This window comes from Musca domestica, unplaced genomic scaffold, assembly GCF_030504385.1.
Source record: "Musca domestica strain aabys unplaced genomic scaffold, Musca_domestica.polishedcontigs.V.1.1 200, whole genome shotgun sequence".
Taxonomy (NCBI): Eukaryota; Metazoa; Arthropoda; class Insecta; order Diptera; family Muscidae; genus Musca; species Musca domestica.
Window position 1 is genome coordinate 415,096 of NW_026712251.1, and position 20,432 is coordinate 435,527.

General features: G+C 37.0%; 1 protein-coding gene across 3 annotated transcripts in view; it reads right to left on the reverse strand.

Annotated features, from left to right (window-relative positions):
* Positions 1 to 20,432, reverse strand: part of LOC101897029 (sex peptide receptor) — a 396,118-nt gene that overhangs the window by 272,227 nt on the left and 103,459 nt on the right. For all 3 annotated transcript variants that reach the window (XM_059122553.1, XM_059122554.1, XM_059122555.1), the window contains exon 2: positions 4,213 to 4,448. The gene's annotated coding sequence lies outside the window, so the exon portion shown is untranslated. The remainder of the gene's footprint in view (positions 1 to 4,212; positions 4,449 to 20,432) is intronic.

The following is a 20,432-nucleotide window of genomic DNA, read 5'->3' on the forward strand; positions in this document are numbered from 1 at the left end:
TTAGTACAATTTGAATTTAGAGGAACGGATGGAACTGCAATCCTGAAATTTGAAAATAACAATACTGGCGTAGGATTGGGATATGGAGGAAGGTTTCGAAATTTGAACGGAAAGTACTAAATGGTACTAAATTTTGTACAATTTCGATTTGGGTGAAAGGAAAGAATACTGAAATTTGGAAAAAAGATTACCATTGTATTATAGTACTGAGGTTTGTAGGTAGTTTTGGAAAATGGGTCTTATGTGTACTAAATTTGGTACAATTAAAATTTTGGGAGAATCAATAAAGTTGGAATCCTGAAATTTGAAAATTAAATTACTATTGCATTGTGGGATTGAGGCATGTAGGTAGTTTTGGAAATTCGTACTTATGTGTACTAATTGGTACTAAATTTGGTACATATTAGTTTTAGTGTATATAGACCCATTATATAGTATTATGATCTGCAAAATAATATTATAGCCTACCGCCTTGCCTATCCAAAATGGTGCAAAATGTGCTAATATCTCTTGTAGTTCCGAAGATATTAGGAATAAAACTCATGAAAGTAAGTTTTTCCCCACGGCTGGTGCTTGAGATATTCTCCTTTGGGAATGTCTATATCTGGGGTATGTCCTACGGCTACGCTACCCATAGTTTTTCTAAATTTTTTAACTTTTGGAAGTAGCAAGTCTTCGACCGGGGCTTGGGATTTTCTCCTCTAGGGTATGTCTAAACCGGCTACGCAATCCATATTTTTTCTAAACTTAATTTAAGCCTTGTTATCTTTCTGGGGATTATGTCCGAAAAATTTTCGGTCATAATCCCCACAGCAAACTATCATACTCCCCATATAATTATGAGGGTTATGAACAAAAAAATCGGACAGAATCTCCATAATTGCAATGGGGATTATGTCCGGGCATCCGACAAAACTTTCGTATTCTAAACATGGACGCTTAACAAGTATCCTTAAGATTGTATAGCCGGAAACCTTTGCGAAAAAATAGCCCATTGGTTTACTGGCCTTAACCTCCAAACGAAAATTTGACAATGTTGAACATTTGAAGATGTTGTGTGAAGATGAAAAATAAACGGAAATGACATAACATTTTCAGTGCCATTGCCCAGCGCTCTCTCTAATAATACTTGGACTAATCGGAATTTTGATATTCCACTACTTTTCCGATGCGTAATCAATTTTCCCAGCTGAATCTATAACTTTTGCGCAAACTTTCTTCTACTTAAAATCTTTTTCTATTGATCTACTTAACTCCTTTCATTCAGAGGAACACAATGTGAATTAAGGCTCCGAATATGAATTATCTAATAAGAAGGAACAAAGCACCTCTTTGAATAACCTAAGCTTTAAATTACTTCTATTCTCAGTAGTAAATTTTTAATTAGGTCATGTACAAATTGATATTTGTAAAAACAGATGTCAATTGTCCTTATAGCCCCAAGTGTTCTCCTACAACTACACGCTATTATCTCTCACCCCAGATACAAAAGTCCATCCAAGGGCACAAGTGGTAAATGTCTTCAGTACTAAATACTTTTTGCATTCATTATCTTCTAGATTCTATGACAGCAATTCCCTTGAAAATTTTCAAATGTTATTATCTTACTGCATCTCCTCCTTTACTTCCTCTGCTGTCTCCTTATCAGCAAAACTATTCAGATTTCACATGCATCCAGAGACTCATAAAACACTTATGATAATTAACAAAGGATAATGGTTTTTTTTTTGCTAGCACTGAAACTATTCACAATTTTTCATCTTTTGTTATGCGAAGCTATGCCACAAAAAAAGGAAGAGAATAAAATTTAACTGTTGGAGCCATTGTTTGCATTTGAGAGTATCATTAATTAAATGAACTTCAAATTTATTGTCTCCCGAACAAGATGATAAAGTATTTTTTTTTTTTTTTTTTTGTTCTAAACCAATTTGGTTTAAATATGAGTCACAGATTGTATAGCATAAATTTTAAGTGCCACCACTGGGAATACAACAAAAAAAAAACAGTAAAGAAAGTCCTAAAGTCGGGTGGAGCCGATTTTATAATACCCTACACCACTTTGCTAATTTAGTTGAACTCCATATAACAACTTAAAGTTTTTATGGGAGAATTTAATCATACACCCTATGATTATAAATTCAAAGGACTAAATATGCCGAAGTCTTTCGGACTTGTATTGCCAATTTGGTGCAAAATTTATTTTAAATCAGATAAAGATATATATGGGAGCTATATCCAAATCTGAACCGATCTCGGGCAAAGATATTTCTGAGCTGTATTTGATATATTTCCCTGAATATCAATCTTACGGAGTGCATATTACGGCTGTGTGTAACAAATACAACAAATCGGATGAACAATATACATGGGAGCTATAGCCATATCTGAACCGATCTTCACCAAATTTGACATATTAGCTTCTAGACTCAATTCGGTCGTATGTGCGAAATTCCATCCCATTTGGGCATATATTAGACGTTTGGTGCACAATAAAAGGTAAATCGGACGAAGTTATATATGGGAGCTATATGCAAATCTGAACTGATCTCGACAAAATTTAGCAAATGTATTTCTGAGATGTATTTGATATATTTTCTCAAATATTGTTGTTACAGAGTGCATACTACGGCTGCTGAGGACAAAAATAACAAATCGGATGAACAATATATATGGGAGCTATAGCTATATCTGAACCGATTTCGATCAAATTAGGCATACTTATTTTCAGGCCTAATATGGTTGTATGTGCAAAATTCCATACTATTCGGGCTGATATTACACGTTTGGTGCACAATAAAAAGCAAATCGGACGAAGATATATATGGGAGCTATATCTAAATTTTTACCGAATATCTCCAATTTCAAAAGGGTTCGTCCTTGGGCCAAACAAATGATTTGTGCAAAATTTCATCTCATTCGGATAATAAATGCGACCTGCAGTTTGTTCACAAGGATACATGGACAGACGGACGGACGGATTGACATGCATAAATCAGCTCAGAAAGTGATTCTATGGAGATCCTCAAAAGTAACTATGGGTCTATCTCGTTTCCTTTTGCCTGTTACAAACAAATGCACAAAGACATAATACCCTGACCACCTTGTGGTGTAGGGTATAAAAATGGAGCTATTACAAGCAGGACATGAAAAGATGAAGATGTAGTAAGTAAGAAAAATTAGCTTTTCCACACTGACGGAACTTGAAAAGAACTTCAAAGTTATATCGGAAAGGCCCACCAGAAAAATTAAAAAAAAAAAATCCTGTATTAAAAAATCTTGGTTCCGCCGTTGCTGTGCCCCCTAGGTATAACATTCCCCATGTGAGGTCGTAGCTTCTTTAGCCAGAATCTGTGTAGGATTTTAGTGAAGTACGTTGTCGTCAAATTTGTTATTATAAAGGTAATGTTCACCTACCCTGCTGTTATAAAGCCACCTGCCTGGCAAGAATTAGACTATTTGTTGATCTTCTAGAGCCTTAGGGAACTTTAGTCATTATTCATCACGAACAAATGGGTTTTTATTGACGAGCTGCAGAACGTCTCCATAGAGGAGCTTAAGGAAGGCTCAATAGACGAGCTACAAGAAGTCTCAATAGACGAGCTAAAAGAAGTCTCTATAGACGAGCCTGAAGGGAGTCTCTTTAGACGAGCCAGAAGGGAGTCTCTGCTGTTATAATCTTCTATCTTCTATGATCTTCTATAAAATTTCCCATATTATCGTTTAAAGTGACTCCTTTCCAATCATAAATTAAGGCTGCTTCAGGTCACCTGTGCACACTCCCTTTTCGTCCTGTATATATTTCCTCTGACCGATTGTAGAAATAACCCCTCAATAGTCAATAAAAGCCCAAAATTAAAAAAATGTTTAAATTTTTCCATTGAATTTTAATTAATTAATTTTCCAAAACATTTTTCACATCAAATCCAACGGCTGCCAAAAATCTCTGGCAAGTCCACCATAGGTTCCAGGGATTTAACAGCAGCAGCTTGCGTAGCTACAAAGCCACAATTGTGGCGTAGAAAATGTTTTGTAATTTCTAGATTATTGTTGATGGTTTTACGGCGTTCCCGCCTAACTGACTTTTTTTGGGTAAACCTTTTACATCGTCTTTCCACAGCTTGGGTGATATTAAAATATTCCCATGGCTTGAAAACAAAAGCCAAACAAATTTCCCCAAGAACAATAAATCTATTCCGGTTGTTTAATACTTACCGACAAATTTGTGTAAATGTTTTGGGTTTTTCCGTTTTTTCTCCTCCAGTGCTTTCAACCAGATGATGAATGTCTGGGGACACTATGTTACTCAATTTGGCGGCGAGACAAGTTAAGATTTGTTGAGTTACTGTTTTTTTTTTGTCGGTTGGATGGTTGGCTGGTCGGGTCCTTTGAAATGTTTTGTTTGAAAACAGAAACCAAATCACGGCTGAGAGACCTTTTTAAATGGCTGCCTGTAAAGAGAGTTAACAAAGGCAGGAGGAAAACAAAACATTAACACAATTTATTGTGAGCGTTGTTGGTAGTTGTTGTTGTTGGTGGTATTGTTCTATACCCTACACGAAAAGATGTGAGCCTAACGGAGCTGTAGGCTTTATGGAGCAGCTGAAAGCAGTCTTTATACAAGATTTGAAGATAGTCATAAATGGGCGGAAAAGAGTCGCCATAGACGAGCTAAAGGAAGGCTCAATAGACGAGCTAAATGAAGTCTCCATGGACGACCAGAAGGGAGTCTCTGTAGACGATCCAGGAGGGAGTCTCTATAGACGAGCCAGGAGGGAGTCTCTATCGACGAGCCAGAAGGGAGTCTCCATAGACGAGCCAGAAGAGAGTCTTTATAGAAGAGGCAGAAGAGAGTCTCTATAGAAGAGGCAGAAGGGAGTCTCTGCAGATGAGGCAGAAGGGAGACTCTATAGACGAGGCAGAAGGGAGTCTCTATAGACGATGCAGAGGAGAGTCTCTCTAAACGAGCAGAGCAAAAGGGAGTCTTTATCGACAGGCAGAAGGGAGTCTCTATAGACGAGCGGAAAGGGAGTCTCTATAGACGAGCCAGAAGGGAGTCTCTATAGACGAGCCAGAAGGGAGTCTCTATAGAAGAGCCAGAAGGGAGTGCCTATAGACAAGCCTGAAGGGAGTCTCTACAGACAAGCAAGAAGGGAGTCTCTACAGACGAGCAAAAGCGAATCTCCATAGACGAGCCAGAAGGGAGTCTCTACAGACGAGCCAGAAGGGAGTCGCTATAGACGAGCGGAAGGGAGTCGCTATAGACGAGCGGAAGGGAGTCGCTATAGACGAGCGGAAGGGAGTCGCTATAGACGAGCGGAAGGGAGTCGCTATAGACGAGCGGAAGGGAGTCGCTATAGACGAGCGGAAGGGAGTCGCTATAGACGAGCGGAAGGGAGTCTCTATAGACGAGCGGAAAGGGAGTTTCTATAGACGAGCCAGAAGGGAGTCGCTATAGACGAGCGGAAGGGAGTCTCCATAGACGAGCCTGAAGGGAGTCTCCATAGACGAGCCTGAAGGGAGTCTCCATAGACGAGCCTGAAGGGAGTCTCCATAGACGAGCCTAAAGGGAGTCTCCATAGACGAGCCTGAAGGGAGTCTCCATAGACGAGCCTGAAGGTAGCCTCTATAGACGAGCCTGAAGGTAGCCTCTATAGACGAGCCTGAAGGGAGCCTCTATAGACGAGCCTGAAGGGAGCCTCTATAGACGAGCCTGAAGGGAGCCTCTATAGACGAGCCTGAAGGGAGCCTCTATAGACGATTCGGAGGTCGTCTTTATTGACGATTCGGAGATCGTCTTTATAGACGATCCGGAGGTCGTCTTTACAGACGATCCGGAGGTCGTCTTTATAGACGATCCGGAGGTCGTCTTTATAGACGATCCGGAGGTCGTCTTTATAGACGATCCGGATGTCGTCTTTATAGACGATCCGGAGGTCGTCTTTATAGACGATCCGGAGGTCGTCTTTATTGACGATCCGGAGGTCGTCTTTATAGACGATCCGGAGGTCGTCTTTATAGACGATCCGGAGGTCGTCTTTATAGACGATCTGGATGTCGTCTTTATAGACGATCTGGAGGTCGTCTTTATAGACGATCTGGAGGTCGTCTTTATAGACGATCCGGAGGTCGTCTTTATAGACGATCCGGAGGTCGTCTTTATAGACGATCCGGATGTCGTCTTTATAGACGATCCGGAGGTCGTCTTTATAGACGATCCGGAGGTCGTCTTTATAGACGATCTGGAGGTAGTCTTTATAAACGATCTGGAGGTCGTCTTTATAGACGATCTGGAGGTCGTCTTTATAGACGATCTGGAAGTCGTCTCTATGAACGACGTGTAAGGTCGTCTCTATAGACGACGTGGAAGGTCGTCTCTATGGACGACGTGGAAGGTCGTCTCTAAAGACGACGTGGAAAGTCGTCTCTAAAGACGACGTGGAAGGTCGTCTCTAAAGACGACGTGGAAGGCCGTCCCTATAGACGAAGTTGAAGGTCGTCTCTATAGACGTCGTGGAGGTTGTCTTTTTAGACCACGTGGAGGTCGTCTTTTTAAACGACGTGGAGATCGTCTTTTTAGATGACGTGGAGATCGTCTTTTTAGACGACCTGGAGGATGTCTTTTTAGGCCGCATTTTAGACGACGTGGAGGACGTCTTTTTAGACGACGTGTGTGTCGTCTTTATAATAAAATTTCCTCACTATTGTAATGAGAAACTTGTTCGACTTGACGGCCTTCAACCGCTTTTCGCCTCCTTCTCCTACCCCTCCATAACAAGGCTGTCACTTTTAATGAATGGAGATTTGCAAAGAAATATTAATATTTATTGTGTGGAATTTAAACAATTTGTCAAAGAGGCATTGTGACGGAACAAAACAAAAAAAAAAGAAGAGTTAAAAGAAAAATTACACAACAATTAAATTTTGAGCGAATCCTTGAAAAGGAGCTTTCAAAGCCTTTTATAATTTTTCAAAGAAATGTGAAAAAAATAATCCATTATCAACAATTATCCTTTCAGCATTTGCTCGAGATTCGATTGAAAACAAATTGCCATAAGATCCTGCAACGTTGTATGAGGTTATCGAAGGATAACACGTGTTTGTTTTCAAAATGGTGTTGTTGTTTGTTTTCATGCAGCGTTTGATTAAAATATAATTCGGAAAATAAAACCCAATAATGAATCATACTGTGAAATATAATAACATTTATTTTATGTTAAAAAAAGAGGAAAAATAATAAATGAATGAACTGTAATTAAAGAGGAGGATTTTTTTTTTCGTTTTTATTGGAAAATATTTCGATAATTTAAGAAAATTCTAGAAATCCCTTAATTGAAAACAAGTATGTTGAAGATTATGGCCTTTATGTGCACCGAAGACTGCTAGGAAGCCTTCAACATTAGGGCGTCCAAAATATGTGGGAGTTCGTTTACGTTTACAAGGCCCTCTGGAGGTATTCTACGTGTAGAATATCATCAGAAAAACCAGTAAGGAAAGCTCAAAAGTCGGGCGGGGCCGACTATATGATACCCTACACCACTATGCATATTTAGTAGAGCTCTCGTAAAAAGGTTTATACAGGGCATTTCAGAGCTCTATGAGATATTTGGTACAAAATCAAAATCTATCTAATTCTATCGTGCATTTTACGAACTATAGCTATCTCTGAACCGGGTTTCTCCAAATTTTACGTATTATCTTCTAGACTGGTGATTTGGGCTGATATTGACCATTTAGTGCACATTTAACCCGAAATCGGATGAAGATATATATGAGAGCTATATCCAAATCTGAACCGATTTCGATAAAATTTAAAACAGCTATTCCTGTGCTCCATCTAATACCTGGTACCAAATATCACGGTTGTGGAGTGAATATTACGAATGTATGGGACTAAAACTCTAAATCGGATGAAACATATATATGGTTGCTATATCTATATCTGAACCGATTTTCACTAAATTTGATATACTTGCGTCTAGGCTGAATTTGGTCCGATGAACTAAAATTCAGTCCATTTGGACTTATATCGGCCATTTGGTGCACAATTAACCCGAAATCGGATGAAGATATATATGGGAGCTATATCCAAATCTGAACCGATTTCGATAAAATTACAAACAGCTATTTCTGGGCTGTATCTTATATCTGGTACCAAATATCATTCTTGTGGAGTGCATATTACGAATGTGAGAGGCTTAAACACCAAATCGGATGAAAGATATATATGGGAGCTATAGCTATATCTGAACCGATTTTCTCCAAATTTGATATACTTGCTTCTAGGCCGAACTCGGTCGGGTGTGCCAAAATTCAGGTAATTTGGACTGATAGTGGACATTTGGTGCACATTTAACCCGAAATCGGATGAATATATATATGGGAGCTATAGCTGTTTCTGAACCGATTTTCTCCAAATTTGTTGTATTTGCTTAAAGGCTAATCTCGGTCACATGTGCCAAAATTCGGGCCATTTGGGCTGATATTGGCCATTTGGTGGTCAATTAACCCGAAATCGAATGAAGATATATATGGGAGCTATATCCAAATCTGAACCGATTTCGATAAAATTTAAAACAGCTATTTCTGTGCTCCATCTAATACCTGGTACCAAATATCACGGTTGTGGAGTGCATAGTAGGAATGTGAGGGACTTAAAGATCAAATCGGATGAAAGATATATATATGGGAGCTATAGCTATATCTGAACCGATTTTCTCCAAATTTGATATACTTGCTTTTAGGCCGAACTCGGTTGGGTGTGCCAAAATTCAGGTAATTTGGACTGATAGTGGATATTTGGTGCACATTTAACCCGAAATCGGATGAAGATATATATGGGAGCTATAACTAAATTTGATCCGATTCTCACCAATTTCAATAGGGTTCGTCCTTGGGCCAAAAAAATATTGTTTGGAAAATTTCATCTCAATCGGATAATAAATGCGACCTGCATTTTGTTCACAAGAATACATGGACAGACGGACGGACGGACAGACGGACTGACATGCATAAATCGACTCAGAAAGTGATTCTATGAAGGTTCTCAAAAGTAACTATGGGTCTATCTCGTTTCCTTCTCCATGTTACAAACAAATGCACAAAGACATAATACCCTTACCACTATGTGGTATAGGGTATAAAGACCACCACAAAGTCTCCCATGTTTAGAGATAGTAAATGTGAACAAAATTCATTCATAAAAGACTTCATGTACATTTACCTAAATTAATATTACCCCCATGCCCCTCCCCATAGAGATAATGTATGCGTGGTTAGCTGTTGGTCATTTTACATCCAAATAAATAAAATATAGCATTCATTACATATATATACACACACGTTACATATTTTCATACATACACACATACATATGTATGACGTCTATGACAACACCCCCTTAAATATTTGATATTTTGACACATGTCAGACCATAGTGTGATTGATTTTGTCTACCGTATGTAAACATATAATGGATCAGTTTGTGTAATTAACGTATGTCAATGTCTGAAAATAGGGAAATCATATACATACATATGTACGCGCGTACGTGTGTTGAAGGTGTGCTTGCTACCATATCTCTGATCAATGGGAAAAAAATGTCATTAAAGCTTACATAAATACGTTTGTCAATAGTTAGCAGTAATTATTGAATGCGTGAGTTTTAGTGGAATATTTGGGTAAGATTTTAGTTAGATTTGAATTTAGGTTAGATTTAATGAAATTCTCCCTTTGGCAATATACATACAAACTTCCAGTCATTCATGAATACAGGGTGTAGGATTATGGGATTGAAAAAAAAATTCCAAGTTATATCTACTTTATTTAAATAATGAAAATAATAAAAAACCAGTAAAGAAAGTCCCAAAGTCGGGCGGGGCCGATTTTATGATACCCTACACCACTTTGCTAATTTAGTTGAGATCCACTTAATAATTAAAAGTTTTTATGGGAGAATTCAATAATACACGCTATGATTAAAATTTAAAATTCAAAGGACTAAATATGCCGAAGCATTTGTATCTTTTAAATTCGGACTTGTATTGCACATTTGGTGCGAAATTAATTTGAAATCGGATAAAAATATATATGGGAACTATATCCAAACCTGAACTGATCTCGATAAAATTTGGCAAAGATATTTCTGAGCTGTATTTGATATATTTCCCTGAATATCGTTGTTACGGAGTGCATATTACGGCTGTGGGTAACAAATACAATAAATCGGATGAACAATATATATGGGAGCTATAACTATATCTGAATCGATCTTCACCAAATTTGGCATACTACCTTCTAGACTAAATTCGGTCGTAAGTGCCAAATTCCATCCCATTTGGACAAATATTAGACGTTTGGTGCACAATAAATGGTAAATCGGACGAACTTATATATGGGAGCTATATCCAAATCTGAACCGATCTCGATAAAATTTAGCAAAGGTATTTCTGAGCTGCATTTGATATATTCCCCCAAATATTGTTGTTACAGAGTGCATACTACGGCTGCGGAGGACAAAAAAATATCAAATCGGATGAACAATATATATGGGAGCTATAGCTATATCTGAACCGATTTCGATAAAATTTGGCATACTTATTTTCAGGCCTAATTTGGTTGTATGTGCAAAATTCCATACTACTCGGGCACGTTTGGTGCACAATAAAAAGCAAATCGGACGAAGATATATATGGGAGCTATATCTAAATTTTTACCGATTATCTCCAATTTCAAAATTTCATCTCAATCGGATAATAAATGCGACCTGCATTTTGTTCACAAGAATACATGGACAGACGGACGGACGGACTGACATCCATAAATCAACTCAGAAAGTGATTCTATGCAGATCATCAAAAGGAACTATGGGCCCATCTCGTTTCCTTTTGCCTGTTACAAACAAATGCACAAAGACATAATACTCTGACCACCTTGTGGTGTAGGGTATAAAAACAACTAAGCAAAGGCTGCAGTCGCGCGGGCCAACCATGTGATACCCTACAGCACTACAATATGTTAGAAGCCCTCTTATATCAAAATCCATTTTGGAGGATTTCGCTTTTGAAATTATGTCACGGAGCACTGCCATGATATTACCCTTTGCATTTTGACCATGGATATTTACCCAATTCACGCACTCCGTCGAGCTGTTCGTTGTTGTGGTCTATTTTACAGCTAAATAAAATCCAATGGTCATCCAAAATGCTAGAATTCATCCCTGTCCTTAACTGCCTTCTCAGGCGTGTCGACTGACTTCAATTGTGTGATAAGGAAATTTTTCTGTTTTTGGTTCATTTGAAACCATACATATTTTCCGATCATCTCCAAAAGCGAGAGGCGCCTCTGTATGATTTGCTTGTCTACGGCATTTGGCAATATTTGTCACCGAAATTAGCATAAAGAAGCTAGAAGTTCGGCTTTGTGTATTTCGGATATCGCCTGAAAGTAATGTTGGTAATTTTTCACACAAAAGTAATGGTCCATTCTACCCGCTGTTCTAAACTCTATGTTCATGGGAAATTTCGTGTCCTTTGGTTGCAAAATCAGGACCATATTTAGTTGTTGATCCATTTCAACTCCTAAATATATTGCGGACATCTTTGAAAACAATAGGCCTAGCCCTTCTGAGCCTAAGCCTACCCTTAAGAAAATTTTGGCGAGGATCGGACGATAATTGCAATCTGTATATAATAACAACAACCTGTGTTGTAAGGTGAAAAAAAATTTCAAAATATACACTTTAATATTATAAGTCAAATTGCAAAAATTGTATGTGATAAAAAATATGAAAAAAAAAATGTCACAAAATACTACAAAATCTATATTAACATCATTATTGGCATATTTTCATGCGATATTTTTAGATTTTATTCTTTTATGGCAAGAGGGCATTCTGAAATGACAAAATTTGTGAAAATCGGTCCAGCCATTCTTGAGATATAAGCATTCTAGCTAACATCCCCTTCTCTTGTATATATACATTGTTTATATTTCGCTATATATATATCCGATATATTTACTATTGGCATCTACGTAACGGTCAGAATTGACCTGTTTGTCTATTTGTGATTTTGCCGGGATTAGGAATATTCGCGGTTTAATCGCAAATTTGACTTTTATTTAACACAAATGTTATGGTCTATTTCACCCACTAAATATTATCCAATGACCACCAAAATTGGAACTCTGCTGCCCATCCCTAAGCTGTAGCCCCATGCTAACTTCCTCGATTGGTCTATAATTGTGATCTGTAGAGCAACTGCAAAATCAGGAAATTTTTCAGTTTTTGGTCTATTTTAACCCCTAAATATTATGCGTTCATCTCCAAAAGAAATATGCTTCTCTTCTGGCTCTAGTCCCACCTCCATTCTAAATCTCGTGAAGATCGGGCCATAATTGCGACCTGTAGAGTGATTACAAATTAATAAGGACAAACTGACATATATAGGATCGACTCAGCTCGGCGAGATAGGAAAGTATATATGGATCTATACTTTCCTATGTGGGAAACCAATATTTCGAGGTGCTATATGATTTTTGGTCCAATCAAACTTATAATACCTCCAAAGGCATATATGGATATTTTTGGTATGTAAAGTATTCGGCAATATTGCTGATAACTAAGAATTTGTCGAAAAATTAATCCCACAAGGGAGTAAATTAAATGGGAATTTGGTCCCTATATTCAAAAAATGAGTAATTTACTATATGTTCCAGAATACACCAATCTTGCTTTAAACACACACACATTTTACGGTAAAAGTCAATATATGAATAAAAATTTTCCACAAAGCATCAATATATAAGGATGACTTCAAAGACAAATGCATTCTTCATCAAACTTCACTACAAGTCGCTAAACATGTCATATAGTAAGTTCGGCGGGGCAGCCATTTGGAATGAATTCAGAAATTTCAAAAAAAAATAAAATTCTCTTAAAATCATACAAATACCGAATATAGCCGCTATATTGGGGACAATACGAAGACGTGGACCTGCATAGACAACTTCTGTCATAAGCCATTACAATATTCAAATACGAAACTTGAAAAAATCCGTTGAATAATTTAGCTAAAATCATCACAATACGGAATAAAAAGAGGTACCGATATATCGGGGCTATACGAAGACCTGGACCTGCATAGACAATTTTCTGTCACAGGCTGTGGTACCTTTTAGGAACTTCAAGTACGGAATTTCAAACAATTTAGGTAAATTTTGTACCTAAAATCGTCAAAATACCGAATATATATGGGACCTATACGAAGTCCTGGACATTCATAGACAATTCACTGTCATAGGCTAGAGTTCCCATTGCGAACTCTAAATACGAATTTTGCAATAACTTCGGAGAATAATGTCACTAAAATCATTAAAATGTCGAATATTGGGAGGTACCGTTATATGGAGGCTATTCGAAGACTTGGAATTGCATACGTATTTTTTGACATAGGCTGTAGTATCTATTACGAATTCTAAATACGAAATTTGAAAAAAACTCCGGTGAATAATGTCCCTAAAGTCGTCAAAATACCGAATATCGGGGGGTGCCGTTGTATGGGAGCTATACAATATTGTAGATCGATATAGACAATACTCTTCCAGGAAGTAAAGTACAAGGAACTCCTTGTGTGGATTTTCATACAATTTCATTCAAAAATGTGTCTAAAATCATCAAAATACCCAATATCGGAGAGTTCCGTTATATAGGGACTATACCATGTCGTGGACCGATATGTCTCCTCTTCGAACTTGACTTGCCTGCAGACAAAAGACGGATCAATGCAACATTTTATCTTCCTATCTCAATTCGTTCTGACTCTAGCGCGACTACAACAGACAGACCGACGCACAGTGGGGTGAGATCCCCAAAAACGGAGATTAGATTGCGATCATCTCCAAAATAAGGGTCTATTCTGAACCTAACCTCATCACTATTCTTAATTTGGGGAGGATCGGGCCATAATTGTGACCTGTAGCCGGATTACAATTTAACATGGATAGACAGACATATATAGCTACATCGACTCAACTCGGCGAGATAGAAAGATCCATAAATATTTTCCTATGTCGGAACCAATATTTCGAGGTGTTAAATAATTTTTGTTACAATCAAACTCATAATACCCAACACATAGTGTTGTAGGGTATAATCTAAATTTAATTCTTAAAATACCGAATATTGTTATGTATTTTTGGGGTCTACATATGGACTGATATGGCCGATTTACTGGAAAAGTAACAGAAGTGCAAAATGTTTTCTTACTATGTCAAATCGTCTGTGAATTCAACGGACAGACAATAGACTTAGAATTTTGAATTTTTTTTTGAACAAGAAGAAATGGATCGAACTCAGTAGGATGTATTAAGATTTATCCGGGTACAAGCCAGACAGATAGACTGACATAGCTAAAGTGAAATCAAATCTCCTGAAACTGATTTCGTTTAAAGAGACCTAATGTTTATTTCGATGAGGCAAAAAGAAATTATATATGCCCCTTGTAGCCATAAGAATGAGGATATAAATGTAAATCTAATAAAAAATTTAGAAAGTATCCGATTTGGTTCAACTTTGTCATATCAAAAAAATATATGTAAGACTTAAGGCCAAGTGCTAATCATATCAATATCGGCATACTTGTTGTGGTGTCTCATTTCTTTAGGATGAAATAATTCCAGATTACTTCATATTTTCAAAATATCGGTACACACCTGGGATAGAAAGGTATGGATCATTATTTTGCTATTTTAAGAGTATTAGGGCCCTGGCAAAATCATTTCATCTTCCTCAAAATTTATAAATATTTCTTTACTCCGCAGTTGAAAACGACGTACTATAACTTTTTCTACAGTAATGTAAAACTATTTATTTTTATACCCTCCACCTTGGAAAGAAGGGTATATTAACTTTGTCATTCCGTTTGTAACATCCTTAAATATTCGTCGTAGACCCCATAAAGTATATATATTCATAATCAGCATAAAATTCTAAGTCGATGTCCGTCTGTCTGTCTGTACGTCTGCCTGTCTGTTGAAATCACGATACAGCCCACATTATTTGACGTAGAGCGCCAAAATTTAGCAGAGCAATTTGTATTGTATCTAGGATGGTGGAGGGTATTAAAAGTTTGGCCCGGCCGAACTTAATGTTTTTTTTTATACCCTACACCACATAGTGGTAAGGGTATTATGTCTTTGTGCATTTGTTTGTAACATGGAGAAGGAAACGAGATAGACCCATAGTTACTTTTGAGAACCTTCATAGAATCACTTTCTGAGTCGATTTATGCATGTCAGTCCGTCTGTCCGTCCGTCCGTCCGTCTGTCCATGTATTCTTGTGAACAAAATGCAGGTCGCATTTATTATCCGATTGAGATGAAATTTTCCAAACAATATTTTTTTGGCCCAAGGACGAACCCTATTGAAATTGGTGAGAATCGGATCAAATTTAGATATAGCTCCTATATATATCTTCATCCGATTTCGGGTTAAATGTGCACCAAATATCCACTATCAGTCCAAATTACCTGAATTTTGGCACACCCAACCGAGTTCGTCCTAGAAGCAAGTATATCAAATTTGGAGAAAATCGGTTCAGATATAGCTATAGCTCCTATATATATCTTTCATCCGATTTGATCTTTAAGTCCCTCACATTCCTACTATGCACTCCACAACCGTGATATTTGGTACCAGGTATTAGATGGAGCACAGAAATAGCTGTTTTAAATTTTATCGAAATCGGTTCAGATTTGGATATAGCTCCCATATATATCTTTCATCCGATTTGGTGTTTAAGCCTCTCACATTCGTAATATGCACTCCACAAGAATGATATTTGGTACCAGATATAAGATACAGCCCAGAAATAGCTGTTTGTAATTTTATCGAAATCGGTTCAGATTTGGATATAGATCCCATATATATCTTCATCCGATTTCGGGTTAATTGTGCACCAAATGGCCGATATAAGTCCAAATGGACTGAATTTTAGTACATCGGACCAAATTCAGCCTAGAAGCAAGTATATCAAATTTAGTGAAAATCGGTTCAGATATAGATATAGCAACCATATACATGTTTCATCCGATTTAGAGTTTTAGTCCCACACATTCGTAATATTCACTCCACAACCGTGATAATTGGTACCAGGTATTAGATGGAGCACAGGAATAGCTGTTTTAAATTTTATCGAAATCGGTTCAGATTTGGATATAGCTCTCATATATATCTTCATCCGATTTCGGGTTAAATGTGCACTAAATGGTCAATATCAGCCCAAATCACCAGTCTAGAAGCTAATACGTAAATTTGGAGAAACCCGGTTCAGAGATAGCTATAGTTCGTAAAATGCACGATAGAATTAGATAGATTTTGATTTTGTACCAAATATCTCATAGAGCTCTGAAATGCCCTGTATAAACCTTTTTACGAGAGCTCTACTAAATATGCATAGTGGTGTAGGGTATCATATAGTCGGCCCCGCCCGACTTTTGAGCTTTCCTTACTGGTTTTTACTTGTTAAAGTTCCATAATCAGCTTGTGGCCTGTTTCACAGTAAAAAACATGAAAGCGTCAAATGTATAAAAATACATTGTCTCTTTTATCATTTCAATTAGCCATATGAGCATTTATCTGCATATTCCATAGGAAAAAAGGAAAACACATAACTTCAATTATCACATTTTCAAAAGTTTGCCTACATTCAAATGGAATCCCTTTTTTATATTCATATCTTATAGGTCTGAACTCCAAATATGAGCAATTCTATTCTCTGATGGTTATTGGCAGTTAAGGGACAAGAAAAAAGGCTTTTAATTCCCAAGGATTATTGGGGCAATAAGCACATCATACACACACACACAAACTCAACCCCTGGGCATAACGCATAAATGGCTTTAATCCTTTTGTCAGCTACCATTATGCCCTTCACTACCAAAAAAAAAAAAAAGAAAAAACTCATAAACAAAGCAAAAACCATTTGACCAATACCCTTCTGGTCTCCCCACAGCAACAATAAACTAGCTGAATGTTAATCACCCACACGTCGTCTTTGGTCGAGCAAAAAAAAATACAAAAGCATTAACAACATCCCCAAAACAAAAATTGAGAGAAACAGAGTCCTTGAATACAAATTTGTTCACAATATTTGACATATTTATGGTTGGTTGACCAAAACACCAACAACAACAGCAGCAACAACACCATAAAAGGGATTCCATTTAGCACAGCAATGAATGAAACTCCTAAAAATTAAGGGTTTCGCCATGAATTGCTTTTCGGAATGTGGCATTGCCAGCAATTTTCACAATTTTATGTGAATTTCTATCGTCACCAACAGATGTCCATTAAATTTTATCAACAAAAATGGTCAAAAATTAATTTGATTTTTTTTTTTTTTTTTTTTTTTTGATTGGGTTGTGGAAACATTGGCAAATTGTACGCATGGCCGTCATAAAATGTCGAAAAATGAAATAAATGTATTTGATGCGTTACTAATTTTGAAAATAAAATTTCATTACATTTTGGACATTTTTCAACTCTAGTTATCATTGGATGAATTGCGTCAATGATCGTCATCACCAAGTGATGAAGAATAACTAGATTTATCCATGTCCCATGGAAATCCAAATTCTATTGATTTGTAGTAAAATGATGGATACTTAATTGAATGGAATCTATTTGGGCTAATTTGCTATTGTAGATGTCCAATTTTATTTGCGGATTCACATTTTCTACTATAAATGTACAAATTAGGTTTCTAGTTTGTCAAAGAAGTCATATCGGCATATTTGTCATATGTTTTAAAGATAATAACATTTAACCAGTCAATCCAAATGAATAAATTTTTGAACGAATCACAGGAAAATTTGTGCAAAGTACCCTAACGACATTCATATATTGGGTTATAGAAACTGCAGAATAATTAAAGTACAAATATATATTACGAACTCTTGCCGACCCCTTTCAATTCAATGTGTATAAAAGAAAGTCGTGTTAGTTACAATCTTTATAACTAAAGAACGGTTTTACCGATATGGTAGAAAACTGATAAGGAGGTATCTTACAACCAGGAGAATGGTATTTGTAATGGTAAGTGTTCTAAAAAGCACTTTTAATAAAGAAGACTTCGGAGGCTTATATTCATATTGAGTCAGAGTCCTTCTATTCACATGGAGACCTCAAATGCCTTCGAAGATGTCAGTGGTTTTTACACCCTCCACCATAGTATGGAGGGTATATTAAGATTGTCATTCCGTTTGTAAAACCTGGAAATATACATTTTAGACCCCACAATGTATATATATTCTTGATCAGCATAAAATTCTATGTCGATTTATTAATGTCCGTCCGTCTATCTGCCTGTCCTTCTGGGGAAATCACCCTAGCTTCCGAACGAAATAAAGTAAGTTGATAAAAATTTACTTAAATGTGTATTATGTCTGCAAGACTTTTGGTATTGAAAATGGGCCATGTAGATCCACGTCTTCCTATAGCCCCCATATAACGGTACCACCGATACTCGGTATTTTGATGATTTTAGCGACATTATGGAATTGAATTGTCAAATTGGCATTTGAAGTTAGTAATGAATACTACAGCCTATACCAGAAGATTGTCTGTGCAGGTCCACGTTTTATAACCCCTATACCCCCCTCCCTGTATTCGGTATTTTGATGATTTTATCTACATTATAAACAGATTTCTTTTCAAGTTTCGCATTTGAATATTGTAATAGATTTTGACAAAAGTTGCCTATGCAGGACCACGTCGTCGTATGGATGGATATACAGCTACATTCGGTATTTTCTAAGATTTTAGCAGAATTTTTAATGGATTTTATTTTTTTGAAAATTGTCAAATTTGTAACAAATGGTGGAGGGTATTCAAAGTTCGGCCTGGCCGAAATTACAACTTTTTTACTTGTTTATTTTTAGCTAAGGTCCCAGAGGCCTTATATTCACATAGTTGTACCACAGAGGCTTTTTATTCACAGAATAGACCTTAGAATCCCTTTATTCTCTTAGGAGCCCTCAGAGACTTGGACTTCACAGGGAAGATCTCAGAGATCTTTTTGTCACTTTGAAGACCTCAGAGGTTCACACGGAAGACCTCAATAACCTTCTTTGTGTGAAAAAGTCCCCAAAAGGCCTTTGATTTATATAGAAGACCTCAGACGACTTCTACTCATATAGCATACATAATTCACATAGAAGACCTCTATGACCTTATATTCAGATAGAAGACTCCAGAGGTCTTATATTTATATAAAATACCTCAGAGGCTCACTACTGATATAGAAGTCATCGGAGGCCTTATATTCAAATTAGGTCAGGGTCCTTCAATTCACTTGGAAACCTCAAAGGCCTTCGATTTTTATTGTAGACCTCAGAGACCCCCAATTCACTAAGTAACTCTTAGAGGCCAGCACTTAACATAGAAGACGTTAGATTGGTCAAATGAATAGCGGTAGAATTCTAAGGTGAGTTGTGGATTGTTTTGGATATGGGTATTAAATGTTATTAATTTTTTTACTAGTATAAAGCAGAATATCTGAAACTTGCTATTGAGGGAACTGTTGGTTTCTTGGGTCTACATTTGGAGACGTTAAAATTGTTTTGAGCGGAAAAAAAATTTTTGAAGACTTTTCGTTGTAAAATGTAACCAGTAAAGAAAGTCTTAAAGTCGGTCGGACCTACTTTATGATACCCTACACTACTTTCCACATTGGTTTCCATGTATCTCGCCGAGCTGAGTCGATCTAGCTTTCAATGTCCGTCCGTCCGTTGTCCGTGTGTCGATGTTAATTTGTAATCACTCTACAGGTCGCAACTACGGCCCGATCTTCATAAAATTTAGAATGGAGGTGGGGCTAGGGACAAAATACAAGCCCATTGCTTTTAGAGATGATCGCATAGTATTTAGGACCAAAACTGAAAAATTTCCTGATTTTGCAGTTGCTCTGAAATGGACAAAAAACTGAAAAATTTCCTGATTTTGCAGTTGCTCTACAGGTCGCAAGTATAAATCAATCGACGCCAAAGTTAGAGCTTAGGGCTGGGCAGAAGTCTTCCAATTTTGATGGTCATCGGGTAATATTTAGTGGTTCATATAGACCATAATATTTGTGTTAATTAAGTCAATTTTTCCATTAAACTGCGAATATTTTTAATACCGGCGAAATCACAAATAGACGAAAACTCCAATTCAGACCGTGACGTACATGCCGATAGCAAATATATCGGATATATGTAGTGAAATATATATAATTTGTATATACAAAGGAAGGGGATGTTAGCTGGAATGCTTATATCTCTAGAATGGCTGGACCGATTTTGACAAATTTTGTCAATTCAGACTGTCCTCTTGGCATAAAAGGTAAAATCTAAACCAGTAAGGAAAACTCAAAAGTCGGGCGGGGCCGACTATATGA